We start from the raw sequence: 7,191 nt of genomic DNA, 5'->3' as shown, positions 1-7,191 counted from the left end.
ATTTTGTGTCTCTTTCTCTTGAGAAAAGAGTGAGAACTTCTTCACTTGTAAAAAGGATAGCTATATCTTGTAAGTTAGAACATATTTGGTTCATTGTACAGAAGTTCAAATGTCTATAGGATGATGCATAGAGAAGCTGAATATTCAAAGGGGTGGACTGATACCAATTTATTGCCTGTCAGCTCCAAATCTCCTCATCATTGCCCTGTTTATAATACTAGGGTTGCGTGTTGCAAACATTTCTCCTTTGCCAGTGAGCTTGATGTTAAACTTTGCCAGTAGAACCCCCGGAGTGTCACTGCAGGAAAACCAGGCTTATTTATTTATTTATTTTTGGTTCTGGTGTATGTTCCTTGTTACTAGTTTCTAGGTGGCTGAGCTAGTACCTCAGACCCCGAGTAGAGCTCACTCCCAGTGAGTTTCAGACAAATCTCACAGGAAACTTCTGGTGAATTCTACAGGCTTCAGCTGACTTCCCAGTGAATTCAGTAGTGTCCCCTATTGGCAGCTTCCCAGCAAGCTTTCTTAGTAGTCCTGGAGGCAGTTTCTCTTTATTCAGTCTGGGACTGCAGCATCTTAGAGATGAATTTCTCTGCCATCCAGTAGGTTATAGATATACTTTCTGCAGTAAGGTATGAATCGCAACCTTGGGTGGTCCTTTCCCAAGGCCTTAGGTACCTGCCTCAGTTCTAAGTAGTGACTGCTCATTTGTGGTTTGTGATTCTTGTATTATTCCAAGTTCTTGTTAGCCGTTAGTAGCCAAAACCCAGTCAATAGCTAATTCCTTATATTCAAATTTTCTGAGTAGATCCCAACTAATATACCAGGTTTAGAATCTATTGCCTCCAGAGCCTGTGCTCCTTCTTTAGGAGTAGAAGGTGCAAGATGAAAAAAAAAAGTTTTTCCCTACTTTGGAGGGGGATCCTGGAAAGTCCCACTCCACTGGATCCCTAAAACCTTCACTGATATGGTGGGATACCATATATTTGTAGGGTTTAATTTTCCACCCTCTATCTGGTATGTATCCTATCAAGTCCCTAAATATACATACTTACTTCTTGCTTATCTGGACCACTTAATATGATGTTATCCATATAATGAACCAGTGTAATTTTCTGCAGAATGTCAAAAGAGCTTAGATCCAATAGTGGGCAGAAGAGTTAATGTAACTCTGAGGCAAGACTATAAATTTATACTGTTTCATCTTACCCAAATGTGAACTTCTCCTGATCTTCCTTCCTGATAGGGATGGAAAAGTATGCGCTCACAAGACCACTGGCTACATAACATGTACCCGGAGCTGTCTTAATCTCTTCTATCAAGGTTTCAACTTTGGGCATAGTAGCTGCAATGGGACTGATGGTTGTTTGAGTCTCTGGTAGTCCACTCTCATTCTCTAGGATCCACATGCTTTTTATAGGGGCTGAACTTGAACTTATGAATTAAATGGGAAAAATAATTGGTGTACCATTTCTGTATATTTTAGATTTTTTAATTTGGCATTAATCTTTGCCATGGGACTCCCCCACTCCCTTAATACAAGTTTTGATTTACTGTCTTGGCCAGTTTCAGAAGTTTTCACTTGGCTTTTCTCACTGTGAGAGGACAAGGAACCAATAAGGGGGCTCTCCCAGCTACCAAGAATGTCTATGCCAATTATACAGTCAGAGACTTAAGAAATGTCCACTGGTTGGGTCCATGCACAAATTAGACTTATTGGTAACCAAATCTGGGCCATTATTTCATTTATTACCTGGCCCTCCCAATATTCCCCCATTTAAAAAGGGGGACATGATGACACTTCAGGTATCAGTGCCAACTCAGATCTTGTGTCCAACAATTCTTGAAATATATGAGTATTCCTCTTTTCTTGGTTTACTGGATTAAATAACAGTAGATTTTGGGGGGAGGAAGGACTGTATACTCTTGCTGAAGTGTTCTGCCCTTCCCTCTGGAGACCTGGCACTGTCCACCAATGAATTCCTTTCTCAAAACTGGTTTTGATCTGGAAACAAGGAAAGGAACCGTTTAGTTTTTACTGGGACAGTGGGCCAAAGTCTTTTTGATATTCTTTTGATTGTATAGTATAATCCAGAAGTTGGCAAACTTATTCTGCAAAGGTCTAGATAGCAAACATTTTAGGCTTTGAGGGCAATAAGGTGACTATAATAACTAGTAAGTTTTTTCATTGTAGTACAAAAGTGGCCACAGATAACATGTGAATGAATCAACATGGCTGTGCTCCAATAAAACTTTGTTTATGGATACCAAATTTGAATCATATAATTTTCACCTATCGTGAACTACTCTTTGTACTTTTTTAGCCATTAAAAGGTGTGAAAAAGTTTCTTGCCTCATAAACTGTATCAAAACAGGTGGTAGGCTGGATTTGGCCTTAGTTTGCTGACCCATGGTTTAAGCACTGCCATTGTTGGCTGCCCACCTATCTTGTCCCTAGGGATGTGGTATTCTTTTAACAGTTTCTGTAGCTCTCTGCAAGTCAGACCTTCTTAGTTGCCACTATGACTCTAATCACAATAATATAATTGTGCCTTGATTCCAATAGTCAAGCGCCACCACTTGGATTTACTGTCATCCTCAGTTCTATAAAGGAATCCAGTTTGTAAAATAATTTCCTGTTAAATCCGGTCTAGAAAAGGACAGTTACCACTGAGCTTCTCAATGGTTCTGGTGCCCAGCTCACCAGTATTCCCAAGTGCATTGTAAAACATGACATTCTCCACATTCTCTACATCTTCACACAGAATATAATTGGCTGTTGGTTTTTAGCCTTGTATAGCAAGTATACTCTAGGCATGCACACACTTGTTTTAGCCTTTTTGTCTCTCCTTTGGTCATCTGCCATAATAGTTTTGGCATTTCTAGTTCACTGAGTTTAGGCCACTGCTGCTTTCTCCATGTTGCCAAGAGCCATCCTAACTCTGTGTTATCATTGTCTCCTTGGGTTTTTGCCAGCATATTCAATCCTACATCTTGGGAAGGGATTTCTATGACAGAAACTCCTCTTTGTCCAATTTAATGATCTGTCCCCCCTAATAAGCAACCCCAGGTTTCATCTCCACAGTACATTCTCCCAACTCCTGCTGATATGTGTTGGCTATCATGTTGATTATGATTCTTTAATCTGTGCCTATTTTATCCTGTTATGTATCAAATTACCAGATGTTATAAACCATAATCTCTCCAAGTCTCAGCTTTCCATCTATCAAATAAAGTATATTCTTCATGATATTGATTTGAAAATAACAGAACTCCCATGCTAACTAATTTTGGCGGAAAAAGGATTTGCTAAAAGACAGAGTCTTTATGGAGGGCAGACACCCATGCTTGGAGATGATACATCTGAGAAAAATGCCTGAATGACTATGCCTCCTAGTAGAGACTCCTGTGCTGCCACAGTGGCTAGAAACAGATACTAAATCTAGTATCACAGATGATGTGTATGATGCAACCCATGAACCACTGTCTCTGCCTTCAGCCCTCATTTATTCTTCAGGCTCACAAAGTAGATTCCACATGCCTATCCCTACACATTGCTCCCTTCTGAACAGAGTCCCAAGAGAGCATGACTGATTGAAGAAGCTTAGATGAAACGCCTGTGTCCTAGTTGCTAGAGAGTCTGGAAAAAGTGGTTCTGGCTTCTACCTTGTAAAGGAAAGATTCAGAATGTGGAAAAGCCCACAAGCAAAGGAAGGCTTTAAATGACGCTAGGTGGCCACACATATGACAGAAGTGTACTAGAAAAGGAGATCTATAAACAGTAGAAACCTAATACTCAAATAGAGTAAGTAATCAAGATAATCTCTAAGCAGCCCCCAGCTCTTACATTCATTGCTTCTATGATCCTGATGAGAACATGTCTTTGCATTTAGAACATGTGGACGCATAAAATTATGATATTTGTAAAACTCTCTGATATGATTTTATAAATTTTGCTGTCTAATTCCATTTAGTATCAAATGCATGTCACACACACACACACACACACACACACAACTAACCTGGTTTATCTGATTTTAAAGCTAACGAAAAAAACTCACTCCCCACTTTCTGATGAGAAACTTTAGATCACCACAAGTAAGATTATTTAAATATGGTAATTTGTAAGGTGAAACAATTCTAGTCTCAATGATTTTTTTCAGACGTCTTCTTAAAACCTCTTTCTACCTAGTCAATTAAATGATTTGGAGATTGTTCAAGGAATTTAACCTTTAGGTTACCTTTTTTTTTTTTTTTTTTACTTACGGTCACTCAAATTTCAGCTCAACATATCTGATCAGTTATCTTGTCTCTGCACTAAAATACCTAAAGATTATGATTTCTTTCTATAAACAACAAACATTCACTAAAAATACAGTTCTTAACTGGGGAGGGGCCATGCCCACCAGTTGAAAACCATATTTTCACCCATCCTACTTCTTCATCCTTTAGCAGCTTGGCAAATGGGCTTTGGCTTGGCATGGGCTTTGCATCTAGGGCAGACCACACAATATCCATTCTCCCTTTCTTCCTCCTGTTAGATTCTGGAAGCAAAGTGCCCAGCCCCCTTTGTAGCTGGAGGTAGACAAAGCAGGTGGAAGTTTGAAAGTGGAGCTTCTAAGAAGATATCTTAAAAGGAACTGACTTATCTGGGAGGTTTATCCTTTTATATCTTGGCCACCTTCTTTTCTTTTCTCTCTGGGATTTGGAGGTGAGAGCTGGAAGTCTTGCATCCATCTGTGTCCTTGAAGATGAAGGCAGCGCCATGGATAGCTAAACAGAAAGGTAGAAAGATTCTGGGTCCATGACAACTTCCTGGAACTGCTGTAATAGTACCATGTAGCTTACCTCTGGACTTTTGTTTTTTTTCTATGAGGGTAAACCACTACTCTTTAAAACAAACAAACAAACAAAAAGCCTTTTTTTAAAGGCTACTGTGAAATAAGTCATACAGAAAAAGACAGATACCCTACGTTTTCACTCTTACGTGGATCCTGAGAAACTTACCAGAAGACCATGGGGGAGGGGAAGGAAAAAAATAGAGAGGGAGGGAGCCACACCATACAAGACTCTTAAAAACTGAGAATAAACTGAGAGTTGATGGGGGGTGGGAGGGAGGGGAGAGTGGGTGATGGGCATTGAGGAGGGCACCTTTTGGGATGAGCACTGAGTGTTGTATGGAAATCAATTTGATAGTAAATTTCATATTTAAAAAAATAAAAATAAAAAAATAAAATCTACTGTCTGTATTACTATCAGCCAAACACATTTTTTAAACAATAAAAATCAGATTCAACTTGGTTCAAATCTCTTGGTTCTATGCCTCTCTAGCTATAGAGTTCTGAGTCTGTCATTCACCTCTCTGAGATTCATTTTCATTATGCTTAAAATGAAGATGCCTGTTTTATTGTGTTGCTCTGAGATTCCAATGAGCTAATATGTGGGAAGTACCCTACCCGGTTTCTTGTACAAAGTTGATTCCCAATGAATGTTAATTTCTTCTGACTTTCTCTTTGTAGTTTTTCTCTTAGTGGTAACTTTGGGAGCAATAAAATCTTCCTAAGGGGTTACTGAATCACAGGACAAAAAGAAATTGTATATTGTAAAGTCCTATGGGGAGTGTATTTTGTTTAATTTAAAATAGTTGAAAAATTAGTTGTTTTTATACAGGTTGTATTTAAACTTTCTATTAACTAGACTAACCAGACTACCTTTTTAGTTAAGAAACATGACATTGCTAAAAGAATAATAAGTTCTCTGAGACTGAAGGGCCTCAACGGAAGGCAGCTGACCAGGGACCTAATTTAAGCTTGTAGGAGGAATTAAAATTTTAGACCTGGGTTTTACTATACTACTTAGCTTTTCAAAATGTGTGCATCCTAGTGTTTTTCCTCATTTTATCTTCTGTATTCCTTTTACCAACCACAAAAACTTTGCTGACTTTCACTGACCATCAATTGTACTAAACATTATAAGAATAATAAGTATATACACTTATATAGGAATTTATTTCCAGTATAGTACAAGATTAAGAACACAGGTTTGGTGTTAATGAATCTGGATTAATTAGAGATTACTAGATATACACATCTTAAACCACACCTATAAATTCTTCTTAAGTTTTTTTAATGTCTATTTATTTTTGAGAAAGGCAGAGCATGAGCAGGGGAGGGGCAGAGAGAGAAGGAGACACAGAATCCGAAGCAGACTCCAGGCTCTGAGTTCTCAGCACAGAGCCCGACGCAGGGCTCGAACCCACAAACCATGAGAATATGACCTGAACCGAAGTTGGACCCTTAACTGACTGAGCCACCCAGGTGCCCCACACTGATAAATTTCTAATGGCGAACTATTGGGCAAGGTGGTAAGACCAGTTAAGATACAGAGAACACAACCCGCATTATATCTTTATATAGCAGAGGGCTAGGTTCTAGTACCTTTGTGGGGATTGAGGTTCTGGAGTCTGCTGGAGCCTCCAACTCCTTGTCCTTCACTGAGTAAAAGAACAAATTTAGTAATAGTAGCAACAGAAACAGCATCAAGGGGAATGGTAACCATCATCATAATACGTTTCTTTAACATTTTCAAAATCCGTTCACTGTGGCCGCTATGGAGACATACCCCCCCACATCCCCCTTCACAGGAGAACCTTCTGTTTGGAGTACAATAAACTGACAGCTTCCAGCCACATACCTTGCAGGATCTGCACACAGCGGTAGAGCCAGGCCATTCCTGCCCAATGGGGCACTTCTCTAACAGGCAGTCTATGCTCCCAGTTCTCCATGGGCCTGCCTGAGACTTTCTCGGAACTGCACTGCAGGACAAGGCTCTTTCTACCCAAGCAGCCTTTCTTCTGTCTTCCCATTTATGGATGTCAGACTTGCACTGTGGCCTGAGGGTTCTCGTTGACCACTCACGTTCTCTTTCTGCTTTATCCTTTTGTATTCGTTTGCAAAGTATCACAGACGGAGTGGCTTATACAACACAAGTTTGTTCTTCCACCAGCCTGGAGAAGAGAAGTCTGAGATCCAGGCGTTGACGGGATTGGTTTCTTCTCAAGTTTCTCAAGTTTCCTTAAGTTTCTTCCTTCTGTGTGCGTGTCTGGGTCCTGATCTCCTCCTCTTCCTCTCAGGACAGCAGCCACCTTGGATTAGGGCCCATGCTAATGACCTTAATCAGCTCTTCAAAGAG

At 39.9% G+C, this 7,191-nt stretch overlaps 1 long non-coding RNA gene across 1 annotated transcript; it reads right to left on the bottom strand.

Annotated features, from left to right (window-relative positions):
• Window positions 1-4,754: 4,754 nt before the first annotated feature.
• LOC107179196 lies at window positions 4,755-6,708 on the bottom strand. Its single transcript, XR_001509766.1, has 3 exons — window positions 6,694-6,708; window positions 6,438-6,493; window positions 4,755-4,773 (listed from the first exon to the last, which is right to left on the bottom strand). It is a non-coding gene; the product is annotated as an uncharacterized LOC107179196 (long non-coding RNA).
• Between the last annotated feature and the right edge of the window lie 483 nt (window positions 6,709-7,191).

This window comes from Panthera tigris, chromosome A1, assembly GCF_018350195.1.
Source record: "Panthera tigris isolate Pti1 chromosome A1, P.tigris_Pti1_mat1.1, whole genome shotgun sequence".
In the NCBI taxonomy this organism is placed as follows: Eukaryota; Metazoa; Chordata; class Mammalia; order Carnivora; family Felidae; genus Panthera; species Panthera tigris.
Note: the sequence above shows the minus strand (reverse complement) of the source record. Positions and strands in the feature narration are given on the sequence as shown.